This window comes from Schistocerca americana, chromosome 6 (assembly GCF_021461395.2).
Source record: "Schistocerca americana isolate TAMUIC-IGC-003095 chromosome 6, iqSchAmer2.1, whole genome shotgun sequence".
Lineage (NCBI taxonomy): Eukaryota > Metazoa > Arthropoda > Insecta > Orthoptera > Acrididae > Schistocerca > Schistocerca americana.
Genome location: NC_060124.1, coordinates 530,091,358 through 530,116,829, shown reverse-complemented (window position 1 = coordinate 530,116,829; position 25,472 = coordinate 530,091,358).

Here is a 25,472-nt window from a genome sequence, read left to right as displayed (position 1 = left end):
GTAAACATCAGTCCAGTGAATGTCTCTGATGAGTGTCCTAAAATAATCAATTTTTGGCTTACTGATTACCCTCTTGACCTCAGATTTAACAGATTTTATATCCTGTTCAGTATTAACATTTAACAGAAGGAACTGCACGTCATGGTCTGAGAGGCCATTGACTATTGGTTTTGTAATATAATTTTGTTCATTGGACTTTTCTATAAAGATATTATCAATGGCTGTTTGTGAGCAAGTGGCTACCCTAGTGGGAACTTTACAGTGGGAATTAAGTTGAATGATAGTGTTACTAACTCAAATAAGTTCTTATTGGGAGAGTATTTAAGGAAATCTACATTGAAATCACCAGCAACCACTATTTCTTTGTTTTTGGTTGTTAAATGGGCCAGTACAGCTTCAAATTGGTTTACAAACAGATTAAAGTTACCTGCAGGTGCTCGATATACACTCAATATTATGAAGGATTTTTTGTGAAATTCTAATTCTGTTGCACATCCTTCCATATGCTGTTCTAGGCAAAATTTATGAATGTCTATGTTCTTAAATTTATGACAGTTCCTGATGAATGTGGCAACTCCTCCTTTCTCCATTTCTGATCTACAAAAGTGAGATGCTAACCTAAACCCTGTAACACTTAAAAGTTCTATACCAGTGGTCACATGATGTTCAGAGAGGCAGATTATGTCAGCTGGGTTTGAAGACTCTAATTCATCTATGCAGATAGTTAATTCATTAATTTTATTTCTCAGTCCTCGAATATTTTGATGCAATAAAGATAGCTGACATTTCACAATGACTGAGTTAAAATTGGGTGGAGTTAAAATATCTGCTGACAGTTGAAAATTCTTAACCAATGGCTGTTTATGCTGATGTAATAAGCTGGAACTATGTTTCTTGATTTCTTTCTCAAACTGAAGGTTTGTCTCAGTTCTAACCTCTCTTAAAATTTGCTTTCTTTCTGTCCTCCCTACCCTAAAAAAGGGTCTTTTCTGAATCCTATAACCACTGGTATTTTGCCACTCATGACAGTGCCTCCCCCCTTTAACTTTCCTGCTATTTCCCCAGCCAATTTACCCTTCCCCTCCTGTTGAGGTGAAGGCCATGCCTAGTATAATCCCACCTACTGAGAGAATCAACATGAACCACACCAATGTGTGACCCCGCACCCGACATGAGCAGCCATTCCAGCTCCAAATTAACTCTCTTGAGAGAAGAGTTCAAATGAGGTCGGTCATGGCACCCAACAACAGATACAAACTCAACACTAGTATGCTTCGATGCTGATGCAATCTTCGCCAGGTCACACTCTATACTGTACCCAGGATCTCTGTCAATACTGTTACCTGCCCCACCCACTATAACCACGGTGTCTTCCTTAGTGAAATCTTTGCAAAGTGATCCTAAATCCTCTGTCACCTGCTCCAGACCAGCACTAGGTTTAAAAAAATTGGTGACCTGGTATTCTGATCCTAGTTCATCCTGCAAAAGTTGGCCAACACCTCTTCCATGGGAACTACCTAACAACAACATTTTCTTTCTCTTTACTGATTTCCCTACATTCTTACTTTTCAATTTGCTGCTGAAAGTTTGTTGTGCCCTGTCTACACCTGCAACTGCTTGAGGCTCACCAGCTTCTAACTGAAGCAACAGGTCAAATCTATTTTCCACATTCACCATAAAGCTGTCAGACAAAGTTCTAGGCCTGTTCCTCCTGTTGCCTGTTGCCACTTCCCACCTCTCTTTACCCTTCTCCCTCCTTAACCTGTCAAGATCTCCCCTGGCCTTGTCTAACTCAGCCTGAAGGGCGGCAATTTTCCCCTCCTGTTCTAGTATCTTCCTATCTCTACTACAAATCCTACAAAACCGCTGATGAGTCTCATTTACTTCCCCTATTCCCACGCCACTACAGTCACCCACATGGAAAAAAACTACAGCACCCATCACACCAAAGCCCCGACCTAACAATTCTACGGCAAGTCAAGCACGTTTCACTCATGATAAACGTAATAGTTTATTAAGAAGAAGTCAGTTAAATTACAGATAAACACGAAAATATGATTACACAAATTTGGCCTATACGCAACTGTGTGTAAACAAAAACAAAAGTGCAATGTTTCTGAAACAACAACTTAAACTTTACGCTACTTTCCGGAAATGCTAGTTAAATAATGAAGAGGTACGCTAAGTTAAATTGCTGGAGAGAGCAAGGAACAACTAGACGAAATTCTATAGATTTGCTGCAGCAGAACGTAGACAGAAAATATGACTGTATGGTCTTTTCGCGTTTTCTGCTATATTACGTAAAGAAAAATGAAACCTTTAATGGTACACTTAAACGGCACACTAATACACTTATTTATCACGTAATCAGTACTAATCTATATGTTTTATAATCTAAAATGACTTATCTTTACGAGAACACCAAAACTCGCGCTAGTCGCCTGGCTGCAGGGCGATATTTTGCATATGATTCTGCGAGGCAGGTTTACAACGTCACTTGCAGGCTATAAGTATTGGCCAGGAGGGCACTGCATGCGTATGTGAAGTAATCAGGGCAGCATGGAGCACCAACGTGTTTGAAGTACCCATACGCTGCAGTTGCAATAGCGCCTACTGATCTGTGTGTAGGATCTGAAGTGGGCTGAGGAAAGCTGACTTCTAATTATGAAAGAGCACTCCACTTGTCCACTCCAGAGGAACTACGAGAGAGGCATAGAGAAAACACATATAAATAAGTGAGCCAGAAGCTCCAACAGGCCAGTCGTGTCGCCATTTTGTTCATGTCAAGAACCGGAGAGACTGACGATTGTTTAAGTTGCAGGCCAACCATGACAACCTTTTGGTGTGTGTGTGTGTGGTTTGGGATCTTATGGGCGCCCAACGGCGAGGTTAGCAGCGCCCTGACATTGATTAAAACAAACGAATGACGATATGAACGTAAACTGTAGTACACGCATGTACATGAAATGACCAAACAATTACTCTATCGCACAGGTACTCTTACATGCACTAAAGCCAATGAGGAGGCAAGATAGCTAATCAAGAAATTAAAACAGAGGGAAAACAAAACACAGAAGCGTTAAAAGGACAACACAAGGAAATGTGACTGGCTTACCACCTTAAAAAAAAAAAAAAAAAAAAAAAAACACCTGGGTTATCCAGCCACCCTGTTGACACATTAAAAACATCTCCCCAAAGTCTTGTTAAAAATATGGGACAATTCACAAATCTTTAAAACGCGAACAACATTCGTTTAATCATTGCATAAAATAGACTGCAGATCCACCGGTAAATCCGCTGCAGTCCGCTGGTCAGCAAATAAAATGCAGTCCAATAAAACGTGGTACACCGTGATATGCACGCCACAAGCACCACACATCGGAGGGTCCTCTCGCTGGAGTAAAAAGCAGTGCGTCATAGGGCTGTGGCCGATGCGAAGACGAGTGAGGAGGACCTCGTCCCGTCGACGTGGCTGGAAGGAAGTTCGCCACGGACGAGTTGTGGGCTTGACGACAGAGAGCTTGCTGTCGGTCACTTCTAGCGACTCATGTTCCCAGCGACACAGGACTTTATACCTCAACAGCGGGGTGAGGGCATGTAGGGGGACAGCTGGTTATGGATATTGGCAGCCTACTGCACTGCTGAAGATACCCCCAACCCCCACGTCACGGACGCATCACTGCTGTGTCAGGGTGTGTTGCACCTTGGAGCTACACCGGCGTGAGGAGCCAGAGTACTGCTGGCCTTCGCTCTCTGGGTGATTCTGTCCAGCAGACTGCTAGCTGCCATCTGCAGGGGCTGTGCCAGGGCAAGAACTCGCGGCCTTCCAGGTGCAGAGCTGTTTGCAGGCACTGAACGAGCTGCCCTGGGCAGATGGCTGGCGCTGCTGAGACTCACTACGACACCAGTGGTCAGCTGCTTCCATTCAGCACTCTACTTGGTGTCCATGAGTTGCGCTTTAGGGAGCAGTCAGCCACGTTCAGTGCCAACGGCATAGTTAATGCATGCGGCAGCCACGTAGCTGTGGAGTAAGTAGGATCGCTACATCCGCAAGGCTGGGCAGTGGACCCCGATGCTGCAGATTGCGGTATTCTGGTAGATACTGACCCATGCACACTGTGCAGCACCATCGCTGAGTTCAGAGCAACAATGGCTGTGAACCTTCAATGTAATAAAGTCAATGACACACTTGCCTGTATTTCTCTGCACCCTTTGGTGGGGGTCATCCCTCTCTCCCAAACCATACCTCTTGGTCGTTTTGACAGATTACAAAACCTTACCTCGGGGGGTTGTAACAATTTGGTGCTAGGAGGTGGTCGTTTCGCTTTCCAAAACACTATATTGCTTCGGTAAGTGTCCTTCCGCATCCAACACTATGTTTTGGTGAAGAGTTGATTTTGGTGAGTGGTGAGTGAGGCAGTGACACTTGACATAGGTACAACTCAGCACAATGTGGTGTGGTGAGTCTAAGTTTTATTTATATTATCTTTTATGTTTGCTCTTCTTGTCAGGGTTAGTTGTGTGAGCTAGGGTACAAGATGTTCAGAGTTATTGTCATGAAGCCAGAGGTTCCCGTGAACTTATTTTTGTTTAGAGTTAATGGTGGATGGAATAATTTAAGGCCAGTGAGGTGTCCATTTTGCATTTTGTCTCGGCACGAGTTACTGTGTACCAGAGCTATAGCAGATGTTTTGTTCTCTAAGTAGGTATAATGGTCATCTGTCTAGTAGTTGTAGTGAGTGTAGACGGGCGATGATTGGCCGGAGGAATTAACTTGTGTTTACATTTTTTGTGAAGAGTTGAATGGGAGTTGGTGTTTTGTCTTGTTTTAAAAACGTCAGTTGCAGTAAGGTGGAAGTAGCGTACGGAAAACGGTGGAAAGACGTGCTACTACCACAGATACCATTGCTTCTTTAACTCAGCAAGTGCAAGCGTTAATGGAGCAGTTTGAGAGCACGTAGGAGAGAAATTTCGAACTTAAACGTGAGTTAGAGGCTCGTGAGGACAGTCATGCTCAGTCGCAATCAGCCTCTCGGGAAAGTAAGTCTGGATTGAGAGTGCCTTCCGATCCGGCAGAGATCACACTAATTAATCCCTTCTCGGAAAGGCAACAGGGGATGTGACAAATTTCGTTAAGGATGTCAGGGACGCTATGGAAGCACATAGGTGATCAGATGAAGTAACCTTGGACGTTGCTAACATGTGTTTGGCAGAGGATGCCAAAGGATATGTTGTCTACCACGAGACATACTTCCAGGAGTGGGCTGCGGCATCATGCCAGCGGTACCAAAAACAGGACAATGAGCGATTTTTTCGGGAGAAATTAAGCGTGTTGTCGATGTAGTGCATTGCCTTTGTGTAAGCATTCTCGGACAAAATCCATAAGCTACATGTAAATGCACTTGCAGAGACTCAGAAGGCAGAAGCTAATAGGGGACTGTTACGAGAGTTGAAAATAGAGTGGTGGATGTTTTATTGCGTGGTATACCCGCTGAAATTTCACAGAGGGTATGGATGGAGAACCCAGAGGACTTGCCCGCATCTCGTGGTCGTGCGGTGGCGTTCTCGCTTCCCACGCCCGGGTTCCCGGGTTCGATTCCCGGCGGGGTCAGGGATTTTCTCTGCCTCGTGATGGCTGGGTGTTGTGTGATGTCCTTAGGTTAGATAGGTTTAAGTAGTTCTAAGTTCTAGGGGACTGATGACCTAAGATGTTAAGTACCATAGTGCTCAGAGCCATTTGAACCATTTGAACCCAGAGGACTTATTCAACTCTTAGGATCGCAACACTTACATAGGAGGTGGATATGGCCACAAGGCAGAGAGTGGACCATTGCGTGTTTGCTTCTGAAGTCAAGTGTTGTAGATGTGGTCGGGAGGTGCATGTAAGGAAGCAGTATAAGCGGTCACAGTGCTATGCGTGTGGCATAGTGGCCCATCAGTTGTTTCATTGTAGAGGTAGGAAAAGTGGCAAGCACCGGCAAGGGAAGCAGCCGCTAAACACAAACAGAATTGCTTCATCTGTCCGAAGACAGTCTTGATACACTGTAAAACGGCACAAATTAGTGCACATATGGAATGTAGCTCGGTGGTCTTAGTGGGTGGCAGGAAACAAGGATTTTTGGGTTACCATTGAGGTGAGACCAACTAAACTGCGTACATTTTCAATAAAGATCGATCGACGGAATAAAATACCAGCAGGTGCGGAAAAGATAGTGTGGGTTTCACTAAATACCGATTTGCAGAGGGAAACATTATTTGCGGTTGAACCACTCTTAAGCACTGAAGAATTGGATAGTTCGTATTGTTTTATCCACAGGAGTTTAGCGCATGTGGACGACACTAATGAGAAACAGATGATAGGAACTAGTGTGAATAATTTCTGCAGAGGGGAGGTGTCCCTGTCGAAGGATGCAATAATAGTTACTCTGGGAGTCTTGGAAGATGAGGAAAGCCACAAGTAAACCATCGATGAGGAAGTGTTATGATGGAAAGAAGATAATTTGAAGGGCAGCGATCGAATGGCTTTGTAGGACTTGTTGAGGTTTTGTGATTTATTATGTGGGAACGGAAGGTTATCCGTACAGAATAGTACACGAATTTATAGGAAGCCACACCGCATAGCAAAGCAGCAGCAACTACTGGTAGAAGAATTTATTGAATATTGAACAACAACTGTGGGATGGGATCATGGAACCGAGTGATAGTCCCTGGAACGCAAGTATTGACATCGTGTAAAAAAAAAAAAAAAAAAAAAAAAAAAAAAAAAATTGTCGGGCAGGAGGCAGAAATATAAATTTTACTGTGACTACAGATACCTAACGAGCAAACCATTTCAGATGCTCATCCAATTCCAAACATCGCGGAAACTTTGGACAATCTGCGTGAGTGTCGTTTCTTCACAACGATATACCTCAGGAGCGGAAGACTTGAAGACTTGGGCATCACTAAACTGTCGTATTTCTGGCATGATAGGCCTAATCATAGAAACACGATAAAGGAGATCAGGCCATGTACAGATTTATATTTATAGACCGTTATTCAATATCGATGAATTGCGGATGTTATGCTTCTGAATTTCTTTCTGCAGTCCACGTATACACTGCATGGTTGTGAGTTTCCTGCTGTATGTTAGTGTGCTGTTTTTCTCGGTATAACAACTCTCTACCAGTCAGCCTTCTATCTAATGGAATAATGCTGTCGGAACGTGATGGAATGCGAAGGAGGTAGCAGGGGTCTGTATCATGGTGGGGGACAGCTCTTACTAGTCAGAATTGTGTGGATTCAAATGCTGTATATCAAAGAGTGGAAGATTTATGAGAACACAGCCGATAAGCGATACTGTGACGAATGGGGAGTTGATAGGTGAGTTCCCTACAGTATCTTCTAAGTACATTAACAAATCTATTACAACCTCTTGTATACGTCTCGCAAAGTGACTGCAATGAGTAAATCAGAGCCAAATGGAAGGTTTCTGAAGAGAGACAATCAGCGGCAAAAGTTCCATCTTTTGTTTTCCCGATGTCTATAAATTGATGGACTGATATCGTAATACGTGCACTAAATTTACATCTATATGCTCACTTCACAAGCCATTGTATGCTGAATGGTGGAAGGTATCCTGTAGCACACCTAGCCATTCGCTTTCCTATTACACTCGCTAAAACAGTGAGGGAAAAAGACTTCCTATACGTCTCACTACGAACGCTAATTTCGTGTATCTTATCTTCATAGCCCTTATGCGGAATTAATGTTGGTGGTAGTCGGCTTCTAATGTCTGTTCTTGATAGGGTTCCTCGAAAAGAACATTATCTTTCCTTCAGAGATTCCCATTCGATTTCTCGAATCATCCTCCCACTAATTTCGCGGGAATCAATAGCAGCGCTTCTATACGACTGTTTTCTGAAGGAAATGTATGTCTGGAGATTCGAACACGTTTGGAATGTGGCAGTCAGTAGACAGGTATTTAGTTATTGCCCAGTGTTTCAGCCTTTCTGGGCTGTGACAGCTGTTCGCATACAAGTGGGGGAGGCGTCCCGGGGGTGGAGAAGAGAGTGAAATACCCAACTGCCCCCGTAGACTGACAGGTCGCTGCAGCATTTGTTCAGGGCAGTTTGCTGATTTCTAAGTGGCTAATTTCCACCAACATGACAAGACAACTGAGAGAGAATGCAATTGGTGTTGAATGTCTTCAGCAATTTGACCACGGTTACCACCCATTTGGTATTGGAAGAAGTGACTACCAAACCTGTGGGAAACATCCAGAGACGTCATGGTAGCATCTGGCAGAGTGTAATTTCACTTAGGAAAAACTTACTCACCATGAAAAGTTACCCTCATGATCAAATTAATTAATCATTGTCTCAATTTGATATCAATGACCAGCTGCCGAGAGGGTGGAAGCGAGCGTGAGAGCGTCACAGATATGTAGCGAGAATGGAGCGTCTTTTCGCAGCAGCGAGATACTTTAATGGAATTTCAATCTCCACCTACACAGGGAGAGATGATCATTGTAATAAAATTAGCTATGTTACGGAACTCTGTGCAGTAGTCTTGAGAGACTTTGTACATGATGAGGCATTTGTTTACTTTAAGATAGACTTCGAAACCGAGGAGGCATTCTGTGATGGAGGTAAAGCATGCTCTTAATACTCTGTAATAAGCCAAAGTGAGTTTAACATTCTAATCCTGTGATGCAGGACGTAACACATAGAAAAAGATTTTCTTCCTTCCTGATGAGAAAATACTTAGAGGAAATATAGCCTATGCCATAGTATTGTACAAGATTGTCACAAAAAGAAACGGTGCTTTAGCGATCTGAAAACGAGTGTATTGTGTGATGTCTTCCCTCTTCGAAAATGATTGGTATAAAAGGGGGATATCTACATTTCATGTGAGAAATTCTGGGTATACTGGCAAAAGAACACCCTGTGTCAGGGATGGGCTGCACTTGGTCCGTGTCAGGCTGCATTGTGCCACAGACGGTGACGGAAGTGATCAGGCAGCTGGAAGTAGAGGCTTAGTCTGGCCTTAGGCGACCGGCAGCTTCCCAGCTGCCCAGCTCTTCAGGTACACAATACACTCGGTAGGCCGGCCGGAGTGGCCGTGCGGTTCTAGGCGCTACAGTCTGCAACCGAGCGACCGCTACGGTCGCAGGTTCGAATCCTGCCTCTGGAATGGATGTGTGTGATGTCCTTGGGTTAGTTACGTTTAATTAGTTCTAAGTTCTAGGGGACTGATGACCTCAGAAGTTAAGTCGCATAGTGCTCAGAGCCATTTGAACCATTTGAACACTCGGTAGATGACGCCCGACTGCGCGGTCATCAGCGTCCGTACAAAGTCACAATTCTCACACAGTCCAATTTTTTCACATTCCAATCTAACTACTATCACGAATGATGTTGTTGATGATGATATGATTAGGACAACACAACCACCCAGTCCCCGAGCAGAGAGAATCCCCAGCCCGGCCGAGAATCGAACCCGGGACACCGTGATCCAGAGGCAACAACGCTAGCCGCTAGACCACGAGCTGCGGTCAATTTGGTTTCTGAAATGTAGAACAGTATTCGCTAATCAATTTGAAAATGAGAAGGAATTATATTTTCACCGATCAGAACGAATATATGCTTCCGGGTGATTCTGTAGGCTTACGCACTACTACAGCATTTCGCTGTAAAATTTGCTATTTTCTCCGAACAGGTGCGCGTAATTAAGAAACAACTTCCATTCGTATAAACTTTTAAACTGATTGTTTAAATAACACAGAGATTTAGACTATTTCTTGGTAGTTCTATGAAGCGGCCGAGCTACGGACCCAAGACGTACATGCTACCTCTGTACTTGGACGATAACATCACTGGAAGACGCCACGTTGGTGAACAAATTAGAAATTCGGGGTTTTCGCTTTGACGCAGGAAGCCAACTAGGCCGTTCATACATCCTGTTACTCCACTACAACGGGAGACAGTTACGTGCCTTCTGTGGTGAGGGGAAGCGCATTTGCAAGCGCACTGATGACTGACTCTACACTCGTCATTTTCAGCTACGATCGTTTGCAACCATCGCCACAATAGGCTGGAGTACAGCCGTCATGGCGTGAGAAGATATGATTATTGACGCGACGTGGATCGCCATGTCACGGATTGCGCGTCCCCTCCCGCCGGAGGTTCGAGTCCTCCGCCGGGCATGGGTGTATGTCTTGTTCTTAGCATAAGTTAATTTAAGTTAGTTTAAGTAGTGTGTAAGTCTATGGACTGATGACCTGAGCAATTTGGTCCCTTAGGAATTCACACACATTTGCATACTTTTTGCAACCTGAATTCGTTTTCACTCCAACTGGAACCGCATGTAACACTATTCCTTCGGACTCTTCTAGGTTGTTATCCCAAGCGATCTAAACGGCACAGCATGTTTCTCAGTAGACCCAGTTATCCTTACCGCCACAGCATCAGCTGACTCTCCTGCATATTTGTGTTCCACAGCCACTTTACCACATAAAACAGAACTTCTATAGGAGAACCATCTTCTTGTACTCAGAGCATCAGCGAATTACTGGGTCCTATGTGAATGATAACATCGACACCCTAAATTACAGCAAGCTCAAAACACTATTTTCAGGGTACCTCATCTGAACCATTAACGATATATCTGAACAATCATAATCATGAATACTCTATTGTCGTTTTTTGTTTATGAAGTGTATTGTTCAATCAATAATTCTACAATTTCTTACTTCACAACACAAATCGTAGTACGCCAGTATTTCTGTCTATGATTGTTTCACCAACGATATATAAAAAGAGCTAAATTGTGCAGTAAGATATAGCCCATTGCATATCATTCATTACCATAACCATTATTAAGTACGCTTGATCACGGCGGCACAACGAAGATAGTTTTCCAGGCTGTCATAGTTCGAATGCATTCCTAGTTCAACTATGGGATTCAAACAATTTACGGGAATGCGGTCGGGCGACGTCTTTCAGGCGCAAACTCGTCATTTTCGACGCAGAAATGCAGCGAGAGAGCGGAGTACAAGGAAATTTAAAACATCTGTACTGAGGGCAGTGGGGAGGGGGAGATATGCTGAAAGCAAGACGCACACGCACATGTACACACACGCACACATATACACACAGTGAGGTAGTATTAATTCTATCCCTCAGTTGTTTGACTAGTGAGTAGAGCTGGATTCCAAGCAGATTTTATTCAAACACCTCCATCCCTTTTTATAATATCACTCGTTAACTTAATCTCAACTGCTTCCTTAATAAGACTATCCCAATAGTTTCAAGTGTTGGTGATGACTGATGGCATCATTAAGTTCTGCAATAGCAGATTATCTCAGCTGTTGTAAGTCTGTGGAATGCTCGTTCACAGTATACTGGTCCTCCGCGGTCCTTATGGCGTGGCCATGTACAACGTCCCACAACTGCCTGAAACGATTTAGGGAAATCATGGAAAACTTAAATCAGGATGGCCGGACGCGGGTTTCAACCGTCGTCCTAGCGAGTTCGAGTCCAATGTGCTAACCGCTGCGCCACCCGCTCGGTATAAATGGGGTCCTACCATTGGTGGTGGTCCAATAACCCATTTCCCATCGTGTTTACACAGAATACGACCAATTCTGTTGGAACTCTACTTCCGTAAGGGACAGAGGCCGTGCACTTTGGCATCACATCTTTATTTTCATCACTAAGTAAATTCCAGGTAGGGCATCTGGTCTGTCTTCCACTGAAACCATTATTACGAAGTGTCACTTCCACGTAGGCTAAATCAACTCACAAATATTCGGGCTCTGTCCTGCGTACGGCATGTCCCAACGTACCACCAACAATCCTGCTAACCAAAGCATCAAGCAGGGGAAGGAAGCCAACCTTTTCCACTTCCATCGTGAAGGGAATATTCAGGTGGACTGAATTCAGGTGCTCTAAGAGGTCGTTTAATTTGTCGCTTTGATATGGTAAAATAACGAAAGAGGGTGTAAACGTGTGAAAAACGTGTATGTTTCATGCTAGCGACTTCAGGGTCCGTTCCTAGAAATCATTCTGAGGAAGATTGATCATAATAGGTGACAAATGGCACCTCATCGCAACTTCATCTGTCTGTTCACGGAATGCCCATGGAATAAAAGGTAAGAGAAAGTCAACACATGTCGAAGTAAGATGGTTAATTTTATAGCAAACATAGTCTCAATTAACCGTAACGAATCAGACAGTTGTAGACACGAGTAGAGAGAGACCATATCAAAACTTTCTAAACTATTACTGTGTTTCAAATACAACAACATGAAGAGTCTGGCATGCGCTTCAGTTGTTGACGTAGCGTCATTAAGGAAACAGTTGAGGTTAAATTAAGTAATTACCTTTCAAACAGAGATGGATGCTTGGAATCCAGCTCTCCTCCCAGGTCGATCGACGCAGGGAGAAAGTGTAATGCTTTATCACCCGTTGCTAATTACTGTTCACTGTCAGTAAATTCCGACGTTGGTGAGCTAGCGTTTACAGTGTATGTGTGGTGTGTGTGTGTGTGTGTGTGTGTGTGTGTGTGTGTGTGATGTGCTGTAGTCTTCTTTCTGAGGTCGCTATGACATGAGATATACCATAATTCTTAAATACTATAGAAACTCTCTAACGTTTGAAAAAATTGTAACAGCTTGTAAGATTGGCATGAATGCAACGGAGTTCTTACAACGCATAGCGCATCGTGATCTCAAAAAGTTATTACTGGAAAGAGACGGTATTCTGAGAAGATCCAACAAGTCTATGTCAAATGACGCGACATCAGTGCCCGAATGAGTTGGAATGGACAACATGACACACCTCCAGCTGCGGGTTCTTCATGCAGTGGCATTTCGGTACGTAAAGGGCATGATGCTAGGACTGTGATGTTCACGTGTAACAGATGGGCATATTTAACTGAATGTGATACAGCGAGCGTTAAGGAAACAATGCTTGAAACGTTAAGTCAATCTGAAATCAATCTGACGAAAGTTCCATTCACATTGCAGATACTTTGACCTATTCAATCAATAGCTAAAAATTGTCCAGAGCACTTTTCCAGACAGAAACAAATGTGACGACAACTATTTACAACTACTGTTAAGTATCACTAGACCAAAATAATTAAAGATCTGAAGATTCGACCTTAACGAACTCCTGCTTAAGAGCGATTTGTAGACCTACTACCTCTGAAGTAATATTTCGTCAGTTTATGTCTACAGCTACTGCATCTACTGCCACTTACAGATTTTCATGCTGATTCTCTATCGAAAAAGGAAAATGATAAATTAAATGGTATTGAGGAACTAATTTCCAAGAATGATTACATCTAATATCATCCATCATTAAGAGGTTGTGATGTCCTGTATGCCAAGAACCCAAGATAGCTTTCCGTCAAAAAAAGTCAGAAATAAGTACCTGTTTAAAATCTTCACTTTTAGTTCTCGTTCTTGAAATTATCTCATAATCTCACAGCGAACACTTCCCTCTGTATATGGTGGTGTCATTGGAAGGATGCTGCGAATATACTGTCTGTCTACAAAGGACATTGCTAACAAAACACCACATTAGAATATTGCTCAAGTGTCTGGCGTGCATATGAAATAGGGCTATCAGAGATACTAAACGTATAAAAGGAAGGGTGGCATAAACTGTTGCATTCTGTTTCGTACCCGAGACAGCATCAAGGAAATACAGAAAAACCTGAGTTGGCAAACGCCTGAAGTAGACGCAAACCGTTTCTTGTAAGGCTACAGTACTTACAAAGTTTCAGATACCTGGGTCAAGTGAAGTGTCTATGAATATACTACAGCCTCCTTTACGTCACTCCGACAGTGATCGCAAAGACAATATTAAACAAATTATAGCTTGCGCAAAGCATTTAAGAAGTCGTTATACGCACGTCCCACACGCGGGTGGAATGGGAAGAAGCTTTAATACGTGGTACAATGAGAAGTACCCTCTGCCAGACGTTTCACTGCAGTTTGTGGCCTACGAATGAGAAGGACCAAACGATGGAGGCGCGTTTAGTCAGGGGTTCACTTAGTAAGTCCATTATGACACGTCTGATGTTAGAAAGACGATAGCGGGTATTCCAACAAGAGCCAGGCAAAACATTACTTCCTGTTATAAACGTAGCATTGGACAGCTATCACAGGAAAATCAGATAAGTTAAAGCCCACACGGGGATCTACCGATAGTCGTTCTTCTCACCCACCATTCGCTGATGGAACTGGGAATGAGGAACGCGATGGTGGTACCAGAAGTACACTCCATCACTCACTTCTTTCGGCTCTGCGTAACAAAGCTTAGATTTACAAGTTCATTCCAGTTTTATTTATGCTTCTTGTTGTTCCAGTTGTCGCCAACGATAGAGTGGTTTATGAATGCACTATTTCAATGTACATACATCGTCACCTACTCATGCGATAGTCAATGTTTGCATATCCCGCTGAATCTGAAACCACCGAAGAGGCTGAGAGTTTTCGCTAAAACTTCAATTTCTTTTCAAAAACATTTTAGTGGCTACTTCACGTCTTTGAAGTGTTCTCAAAAACGATTTAGCTGTATTCAGATTACAAAGGCACCCCCCTCGGATTTAGTTATAAGCTGGCACAGTGGATAGGCCTTGAAAAACTGAACACAGATCGATCGAGAAAACAGGAAGAAATTGTGTGGAACTATGGAAAAAATAAGCAAAATATACAAACTGAGTAGTTGACACGCAACATAATTAACATCAAGACCCTGTCAGCTCAGGAGCGCCGTGGTCCCGTGGTTAGCGTGAGCAACGGCGGAACATGAAGTCATTGGTTCAAGTCTTTCCTCGAGTGAAAAATGTACTTTTTTTATTTTCGCAAAGTTATGATCTGTCCGTTCGATCATTGACGTCTCTGTTCACTGTAATAAGTTTAGTGTCTGTGTTTTGCGACCGCACCGCAAGACCGTGCGATTAGTAGACGAAAGGACGTGCCTTTCCAATGGGAACCGAAAACATTTGATCGCAAGGTCATAGGTCAACCGATTCCTCCACAGGAAAACACGTCTGATATATTCCATACGACACTGATGACGGCATGTTGTCGACCCACGTAACTTGTACACTTGGCGAATGGGTAAAAACATTCTTCTACCTTGCCCGATTTAGGTTCCCTTGTGGATCTGATAATCACTCCCAAGAAAGTGAAGAAAACATAAGAGTTTTTCACGTAAACTGAAAATAAAAAATTGAAATCTTCACTGGAGGGAGCACTTGAACCAAGGACCTCCCATTCCGCAGTTGCTCACGCTAACCACGGCACCACGGCGCTCCTGGTATCAATGAGTCCTTGATGTTAATTATGTTGCGCATCAACTACTCAGTTTGTACATTTTCTTTATTCCGACTTCTTCCTGTTTTCTTGATTGATCTGTGTTCAGTTTTTCAAGGTCTATCCACTGTGCCAACTTATAACTAAATCTGAGGGAGGTGCGATGGGGAGGTTCCCTTGTAAGAAATATTTGATATACAGACCTTGCAAGGGGGCATCGCACACTAACAGCTGCCAAAGATAATTTTATATTTCTGGCCCCATCGAACAGAACCATTCTCACATCGATGGGATAGTTTTTAGCGTTCCAGTGTTGGTTCCTTATAAATCATAGGCTGCACTAGGTACAGTACCAGGGTCTCACAGAGATAACACTCACACTCCTCTTAGTACAGATGTTTAGGTGAAGATAGTTCCTGTCGGTCAGAGACTTACATCTTAACACTACTGGCAACAGGCGATGATGGCAAGTGCACTTTGCACAGTGCCATTTGATTTTAGTGTGCCAAAGAAATTTGTGTCTAAAAAAGGAGATACTTTTGAGTCTTGTACAAGCTATTTCGCAATTCCCTATGGGCTGTTTTATTAACTGGTGTGCATGAATCCTAGCACTTCCTTATCATTGCAAAAGAAGAGCTCCTTAGGTACACATAGAAAACCGATTAAGCAGTCCACAAAATTCTGCCCGGAAAAGGAAAAGTTCACAAAAAGTCTACCTTGGTATTAAAAATACAGCAATAAGCGTTACAGGAACTGGAGGGGAAAATTTATGATGCCGGTGAATTTAATAGGCATGTGACCTCTATAACATCGATTTTTTAATAAAACTTAGAAATCCATTTCCCCATAAGTTTCTGTTTCTAAGTTCAGTGCCAGTTTTTAATCCTAAGTATTAAGCTATCTCAATGAAAGTTTTGCAGGATGTAGTCTTGCAGTAGGTGCAAACTCCTATGCAGCAATATCTTCTAAATGTAGTCGTCTATTTTATCATCACATTTATGTACCAATAACTAGTAAAAATTTGAATTTTGAAATTTGGGAAAAATTACCGTAAGTAAATTAATAACATTTCCATAAAATGAATGCAAAGAACTATTGAACTCTGTCTTGTGAATGAACCTGATAATCTGGAATGTGAAAATTAAGGTCTCAATAAGAAAAGTTATTTTTCAAAAATACATTTAAATTCAAAAATAAAAATAAAAAACTATGAATTTCTGGACTTCAGAACTTGGGTATTGCTGCATCTTTACATGACAGAAGATTTTAAAATTTGTCTGAACTCGGAAAAATAGAGGAAAAGTTAAAATTTTTTTGATGAAGTCTCCCCGTAACACAGGTCTGAAAGTGTTTGGACGAGGATGATGGGTCGCCCCAAAGGTTCAGTCCCTCAGTAAATCTAACCATCCCTTCCGTACTCCAAAGACACCTTCTGACATCACTCTCACGACTTAACATCCATGGAAAAAAGAGCAACAAAGGATACTGCCTAGAAGAGGTAATAACTCAGTATGCTACGTAATGCGCAAACGAGGTTCTTTGTATTGAAGATTTTATTCGTGTTGCGGTGTTTGCTCTTCGTAAAAGACGTATCTCTGGACACAGTTTCCCGATCGGCAAACGGTTTTAAAATGTATGAGGTTTCATTACAAAGAATACTGTGTGTGGAGCGGAAAATTATTTCTAGAAACAAAATGTTAGTTGTATACCATAAGTTTACTCCATCGAAACAAAATTATACGAGGCGTCGTTCAATAAGTAACGCTCCACATTTTTTATTCTCAGAACATATTTACTGTCAAGAGTCAGAATTTGGTGATAATGTACATCAACATGTCTTGTCCATGTCCTATTTCTCTATGTAGTCTCCATTACGTTCTGTCGTCATACGCCTCCCTGCTGATAAAATCTCTTGTCCTTTAGGCGTAGCTATGTTTTAACTGCATGACTGACACTCTCGTCATCTTGAAAGTGTGTTCCCCGTATAGAATCTTTAAGCGGTTCAAAGAGATGGAGATGGAAGTCCGAGGGTGCCAGGTCTGGACTGTAGGGTGGGTGTGGCAATGAGCATTCGTGGAACCATCGTGAGCAACTCCTTGAATATCCGAGAGTCTCTATCATTGCAGACGCACTTCCACTGCTGACCGACGACTGTACAACTAATTGTCGAGTTGTGATGCGTCGGTCGGCACGAATAATGGCATCCGCACGATTCAGCATGTCTGGAGCAGTGCCTGTGACACGACGTCCCCAACGTGGCTGATCATGAAGCTCTGTTTCTGCGTTTCCTGAGGCTGTAACTTTCTTTACTCATCACTCAGATGTACTGTTGTCAACTGCATACATTGCACACAAACGTTTATGGATGTTCACCAAGGTTTGTATTTCTGAACACAAGAATTCAATAACAGCATGCTGCTTGTAACGTGAATCATGTGTATATGCCATTTTGACGCTGTACTATGGTTCTGTCCTCTGCCAGACCGATTCGAAACTGTACCCGCGCACAGAACAAAAATCAAATGTTGAAGCACCAACAAGGACGTTTGTCTATGCATATTAATGCATTTTTTTAAAAAAATGTGAAACATAACTTATTGAACGACCCTCATACATCGTGGATTCAATGTAGCCGTATTATAAATTTAAATCCCCATCGCGTTTTTCTGTCTGTATCGGACGGCTATTCTCAGGAAACACTGTGGGGATTTTAACACAGTTTTCACTGATAGATAGGGTGACTCGCGAGTACGGTTTGTGTACATAATTAATAAATATTTCATGAAAATTGCCTGAACAAAGACGCTGTTTCTCGATTAGGTCATGCTTCCTGAGAAATTTCCTGGCTTGCGCTGCCTTAAATCATTTTGAGTCATGTAAGAATTTGAAGTTAATAATTAGTTACCCAACGCTTTGCTCTGAATTACAGTGATAACTCTACGCAGTGACCTATAAACAGAATTATTTCTCGGCCAGACAAGTCAACCGGTCGTAGGTACAGATCGTTAACACGGCCAAGTCACAGGAGAGCTGGGTGACGCGGAGTTGTGTAAAATAAATTAGACAACTGTAACTGCAGCGGCTGTGCAAATAACACGAAATAAACTGAAAGTTTTTCATAAAAATAAGAATTTATCTACGTATGAAGCACACTGTATTCTAACCCTTTTGAAAACCGAACAGATCAAAAATATTTTACTTGGGACCAAACGTAATTGCAATTAAATTAGAGAAAATTACGAAACTTATCTTAGCGTAAAATTTGTACATCAAACGTGCTTACACACAATTAGTAGAATCTCAAAAAGAGTAAAAACATTTGCTAAATTTGCGAAAAACGTAGAGAGTTCAGCAACATGTTTGAGTCTGTATCGTACGTCTTATACCAATTTATGCGCTTGCAGCAACTAAAATTTAAAATCACAAACGCGCAGATGGTGTAGGTACACATTGCTGAAAGTAAGTTACGGATCTGACAATCATCATTTCACGCGTTTTAAATGGCTGGAACTGTCTACTATTAACGTTAACGTGCACAGCTGAAGAGTTTCATTGGCGATCCCGTGTGTTAGCAGACGGTGCCTTTCCACTGTGACCAGGGACGGTAATGCTGATTGGTGACGTACCTTATTCAGCTGACTTGCAGCCCCGCCTTGAGAGACTGTGTGCAGATACTTCTCAAGGTTCAAAACGAAGCGGCTGTTCGCTTTTCGATGGAACTCGAAAGTTTATTCGTAAAATAAAGCGCTAGATTAATAGTTCGCGATTCACCTCGAAATCGAATCAACGTCGAAGTAATGCTAGGCAACAGAATCAGCCGTTTGGAGCGATGTTGCATTGTTGAAGGAATGCCTCGAGACCGATGTTAAGCCAATGCGCTTGAGACCATTCCTCAATGACTCACTATTCATAAAGAAATGTGATTCAACAAACGCATCTATTTAGAATTATGATACAAACGGGGAAAGCTGTACCCATATTACTTGCCGCTGTGAACAAGCCTTTGCGAAATTTAAACTTTTATCGATAATTCTATGATTTTCCAACGTATTAGCTAACGAAACATCTGTATCCTGACAAGCAGTTACATTTGTCTACATCAGAAATAGATATGCCAATAATGTATAATAATTACTTTCAGTTAATCAGGGATTCCGGCATGGAGTACAATATTAATAGCAACGATCAGCTTCAGCAGAACTATGATGCTGTTTCTGTACTTGTCTTTGACTACAACGATCTCCACCAACAAGGATGGACATACAAAAAATTATTGTACTTGAGGTTACTCGGAAGTAATTTTCCAAAGACGAAACTCAGCGGCCGGCCGTGGTGGACGAGCGGTTCTAGGCGCTTCAGTCTGGAACCGTGCGACCGCTACGATCGCAGGTTCGAATCCTGTCTCGGGCATGGGTGTGTGTGATGTCCTTATGTTAGTCAGGTTTAAGTAGTTCTAAGTTCTAGGGGACTGATGACCTCAGATGTTAAGTCCCATAGAGCTCAGAGCCATTTTAACCATTCGAAACCCAGGGCGCTGAAGATGTTCCATTGCGATATTCAGTGACGATTACACCGGTGTAAGTTCTTCTGCTTGCTCTCAGTGGCCATTTGCCGCAAAGAACGCGTTCGCTCACTAAAGACGTTGCCACCAGTTACCTCTGTATTCACAGGCATCAAGCCCAGTCACACATTTATGCAATGCTACTTGTAAAAGTGACACATTAACCTGTGAATTAAAGTCATTTCACGCACATCAATGACCATGAAATTTGATGTCACCTTTCAAGATTCAATAGCTAATTGCTGTATGAGTTTCAGTTCTATACTCGAAATAATTTTCTGAGATGTTCAAAATCACCTCAAAACTAAATTTTGTAACTTCCCATTAAAAGCGACATCCTGACGCAATACGTTTTCCTGAATGCATTAGAGCAAGGCTGAAACGAAACATTTAGTTGCTAAATAATTAGGTAAATGATATTTTATTCATAACTATTATTTTCGTTTGTTTGATATTACTGGTTGCATTTATTATCCTGTCCGAGTGAGTAGGGTAGTATGTCTACATCTACATCTACATTCATCATCCACTAAGCATCATAAGGTACATGGCGAAGGATGCCTTGTACCACAATTATGCCTTCGCTTTATGTTTCACTCGCATACAGAGGGAGGGTAAAACGACTCTCTACACGCATCCGTAAAAGCCCTGATGTCTCTTATCTCGTTCGCGGTCCTTACTCGAAATGTACGTTGGCGGCAGTAGAATCGTTCTGCAGTCAGCCCCAAATGTAGGTTCTCTAAATTTTGTCAATAGTGTTTTGCAAAAATAACGTCGTGTGACCTGCAGCGCTTACATTTTGGGTCTATAAAGCATCTTCGTAATGTAACATTACGAGTCAAGACAGCTGTAACGGAACTTGAATAGCGTAAAGTTATCGTTAAAAACGCATGCCGCGCGATTTGTTACGATTTGGTCGGTCATAATAGTAGTAACATGCTTTTGAATACAATTAAAATATAACGGCGATACCTGTTTAGCGTTATTGGAAATAATATGTAATAAATTAATGAGTAAGGTAGCCGATCCTATAAGAAGAGGTAAAATTGGGCATATTAAGGTGTTTTGCTTTATATCGACTAAGCCGATGATACGGCGTCTTTTTTTTCCGTTTACTCTTAGAAGAAAAAAAAGAAAACAAGTAACGAAGTGCTAATTGTGCGTTGTGAAAAATATAGGGGCGAATTTTAAATAGCTACAGTGTATAATCAGACTAACAAATGGACATTCAGTTACGCGAAATAACGGACAGTGAAATGTGGTCATTAAACTGAGTACACCTACAGGGCGGTCAATTCCGGGATAAGTCTATTCGCATCTCACGAGGGACGCGGTATTGAGACCGGTTTTTTTTTTTTATTATTATTTCACGGAGAGCGGGCTTCAGTTTATAAAAAGGAGAAAAGCTGTATCATTATCATTGACTGTTGGTGTTAAGCAACCAAAACTGTTCATCAAAGGGTTACGGTGAATGAGTGGTGAATGCGAAATGAAACTGTGAACGAAGTTATGTTAAATAAAGCAGAAGAGACAAGACAGTTTGGTCGTGTCTGTTATTATTCCATAATCCGGAACATTGATTCTCGTTGTACGAAGCCTTTATAGACGATCGTTATGACAATTTGCTTTGAAGGAATCTCGTTACGAGTTAAGTTTTGGGGACCTGGTCAACAGGGGATAGTTCGTAGATCTTAACTACTGCAGCTATTCTGGAATCAGGTGCTACCGTGACCGTTGTGTGTTGTCAATGGCTTAAGGTCATCATATCTCGTGCTCTAAGATCGACGCGCCTTTCCTATTGGTATAACGGTGTCTCACGGTAACCACGACAACGCCGACGGAGAAGGAAGATACGGTAGAAGTGGCGCCACAACGTGCGGTTCGATCGAGGAGGATTGCTGCATCGAGTCGAGTGTCATCCGGATTCACGAACCCTAGAGTTGGAAAATATTGTAGCAGCCAGTGAGTCTGTCCAATGAAAGAGGTATTCTTCAATAATCGCTAAAAGTGAGCGATACCACCAGGTATGATTAAAATAACTGTATAATTATAAAAGAAAAAAAGGAAGTTGAGACTTATGATTTCGGTAGATAAATATATACAAATACATAGTGAAAATAAGTGTATGTCTTGGTAGTGAATAATCATGTCAAACGAACGAAAAGAATACATGATAATGTGCAGTTGAGTAGAGTAATGAGTAGAGAGAGAGAGGAAAGTGAAGAGGATAGGGATGATGCATCCCATGAGCTCAATGTGGGACAGGAGACATGTACAGACAATAATACAGTTATTGATTTAGAGCCGTTAGGAGATTCAAATACAATGATAAGTAAGGTAAGCAGCGTGGGAGAACATAAAGATCTTGAGGTTTCGGAAGTAGATCAGCAAGTTGATCCTCAAAATGGAAATATTAATCAAAAAATGTTTGATATGCTGGTATCAATAAATACTCAAATGGGTGTAATGAATGGAAGACTTGGTTCACTAGAAAAAGATAATAAGCAATTAAAAGAGGACAATCAAAAGTTAAATGAAAAATTTGATGCCAAATTTGGTTCATTAGAAGTTAAAATGGATTCTTTGGAAACCAAACTGAACACCTTTGATTATAAACTGGAAAATACAAAGAAAGAATTAAAGGCGGACTGGGAGACTCAATTAAATGCGAAATTTGGAGAACTAGATGTAGAGTTTTCTAACACCTTAGAAAGGCAATATAATAATTTAATGGGAAAACTTCATGACGTAGAAAAGAAATATGAGGTAGTTTCGAAGAGTTATGATGGCCTGTCCAATAGGATGGTTAAGTGTGAAAGCAGCTGTTTCAATGCTAGCGCACAGATAGAAGAGCTTTCGAAACAAATAGTCGAGTTTGAGTCTGATGCTCGTAAGGGGATTGACAAGTATTTAGTAGATCAAACTAAAAGACTTGACGAAGATCTAACTGAATGGATAGAAATAAAAGGAAATGAAATTGTAGACAAGGTTAAGACTACTATTGGATCCCAGCCAAATGAAAATATCAATGAGCACCTAAGTAGAAATGATGAATTAATTAAGCTCTTCACTAGCGAAATTCAGAAAATAAAAGAGAAAATAGTTGATGAGTTACCTAAATGGCAAAAGGAAACCAATCATAAATTGGCGGAGTTAGAACGAAAGTCATCACAAAATTTGTTGACAGAGGACGAACGTTCGGAGAATAGGTCGAAAAACAACCGATCATGTGATAATACGAAGTACAATTGTGGTGAAAATTTGCATTGGGAAGTTGATGATTCGGTTGGTAAAGATGATGATTCTTTTGGTCAGCGAGGATATTTGTCTTCTTTAAAGGTGGAGAACAGCATTTTTAAAAGTAGACAATTCCCAACATTCTCCACTGAAAAGAACAACCTGCATCCGAAAATCTTTATCAATAATTTCAAAAGAATATTTCCGCGTAGCTGGTCAGAACACGATCGACTTCAATTTATAGTATCCAAAATTAGCGGAGAAGCCGCATTATGGGCCGCCGAAGTAAGTGAAAGTTGCCATACTTGCGCTGAGTTTGAACAACTTTTTTTGGCTAAATACTGGTCGTCGAGTAAACAAGAGAAATTAAGAAAAGAGGTTTACCAACCTGAGTATTTTAACAGTAAAAGGAGTACTTTAAGGCAATATTTTGAAAAGTACATAAATAAGACACGTTATTGGAGTGATCCAATTTCTCACAAGGAAGTGATCAGAATTTTGAAGGGAAGGTTGCCCATAAATATACGTGAAAAGTTTATAAATGTTCCTGTCCACGATGTAGAACAGTTCTTGTCGGTGATTGACTCTATAGATATGATTATGGAAGACGCAAGACAAATGAGTAGTAATCAAATGTCGACTCAGACTCATAGTAATACGAATAATTATAATAATAATTTAACGTATGATAATAATAATACCGAAAACCAGGTCAAACCCGCATGACAGAAGCGTGGACAATCTTCATCCTATGATTGCAATAAAAACAATGATTATAATAAATATAGAAGAGATACTTACTGTGCTAGAGGTAAACCTCGATATGGTGACGCGAATGTGCATAGTAGTGATATTAATAAGAGTAACAGGTACCCAAGTGATGAACCCAATTGCATTCGACCTTGGGAAGGTAATTCGAAGCATAATGTTCATCGGCAGGATGGAACAAATGCCTCAAGTCCTCATCCAGCACAAGGAATTATACCAGTGGGCGAAGGAGCCTCCAATGTGCGACGGGGTGAATACCATAACTCGGATCATACTGTACGGATTGTGGAAGTTCATGAACCCCCACCGATGACTCAACGAGATAGATTAAACTAATACCAGTCACCAAATGCCTTCCTAGGATGACTGGAAAGGAGAAGGAAGGCAGGCATCAATTTGAAGTGAGAGTATTAAGGTACAATAATGATCAGGATATAAGGAATGAGTTAATTGAAGAAAAACCTGAAGTTTCTAATAAATGCGGACAAATTTTACAGGCAATAATTCCAACAAGTATAAATAATGTTGATGTTGAAATATTAATTGATACTGGAGCAACTATTAGTGTCATGACGCTGGACTGTTTAAAACAGGTAAGCCGAGGGGTAAAAATGCCCACTTTTCCTATCACAGGATGTACCGTGTCTGGCGCGTTCAGCGCAAAAATGCAAAAAGGTTGTGAAACAGGTACGTGTCGACGTTACAATACAGGGGGCTCAAATAGAAAGTACATTCCTGGTTGTTCCTAAAATGACAGTATCTGGGGTTTGGATTTTTTGTGTGAGACCGGTGCAATCATTAATTTAGAGAAAGGTGAATGTATATTTAATTCCAATGGTAATGTTTTGACATCCACCCTGAGAAAGGGCCGAGTAATTCCAAATCAATTGTGTATGAATCTAATGGTAAAATATGTCAGTATTGATGATGAAAATGTGTATGATATATGCCTTATTGAATGTTCTGAAGAAATGATGGATAAAATGTCATTGCAGGAAAAGGTGTTAGAATCAGAATATTTATCTGTTATCCAAAGGGATGAACTGTACTACTTGTTGGAAGCATATCAGTCAATTTTTAGTAAACGTCCGGGTATAATAAAAGACTTTGAATACCATATAAAGACGTATGCACATAAACCCTTTTGTCGTACTTCCTATTCTATCCCATGGACAAAGAAAGAAGTAGTCAGAAAGGAAATCAATAAAATGTTAGAATGGGGTATTATTGAGCCCTCAGATTCTGAATATTGTAACCCTCTTGTGGCGGTAATTAAACCCAATGGTGACATCAGATTGGTGTTGGATGCCAGAGAGATCAATAAGATCATTATACCTGTACAAACGCGACCGGAGAACCTAGAAGAGTTAGTACAAAAGTTTTATGGTGCCCGCTTCTTAACTTCTTTGGATATGCGTAGTTCATATTGGCAAACTAGAATATCGAAAGAATCTAGAAAATATACTGCATTCGTTTTTCTGGGCCGAAGTTACCAGTTTACTGTCATGCCATTTGGGTTGAAAATAAGCGGTGGTGTTTTCATATCGGCATTAGGTACCGTACTGGGCAGAGACCTTTTGAATGAAGTTACTTTAT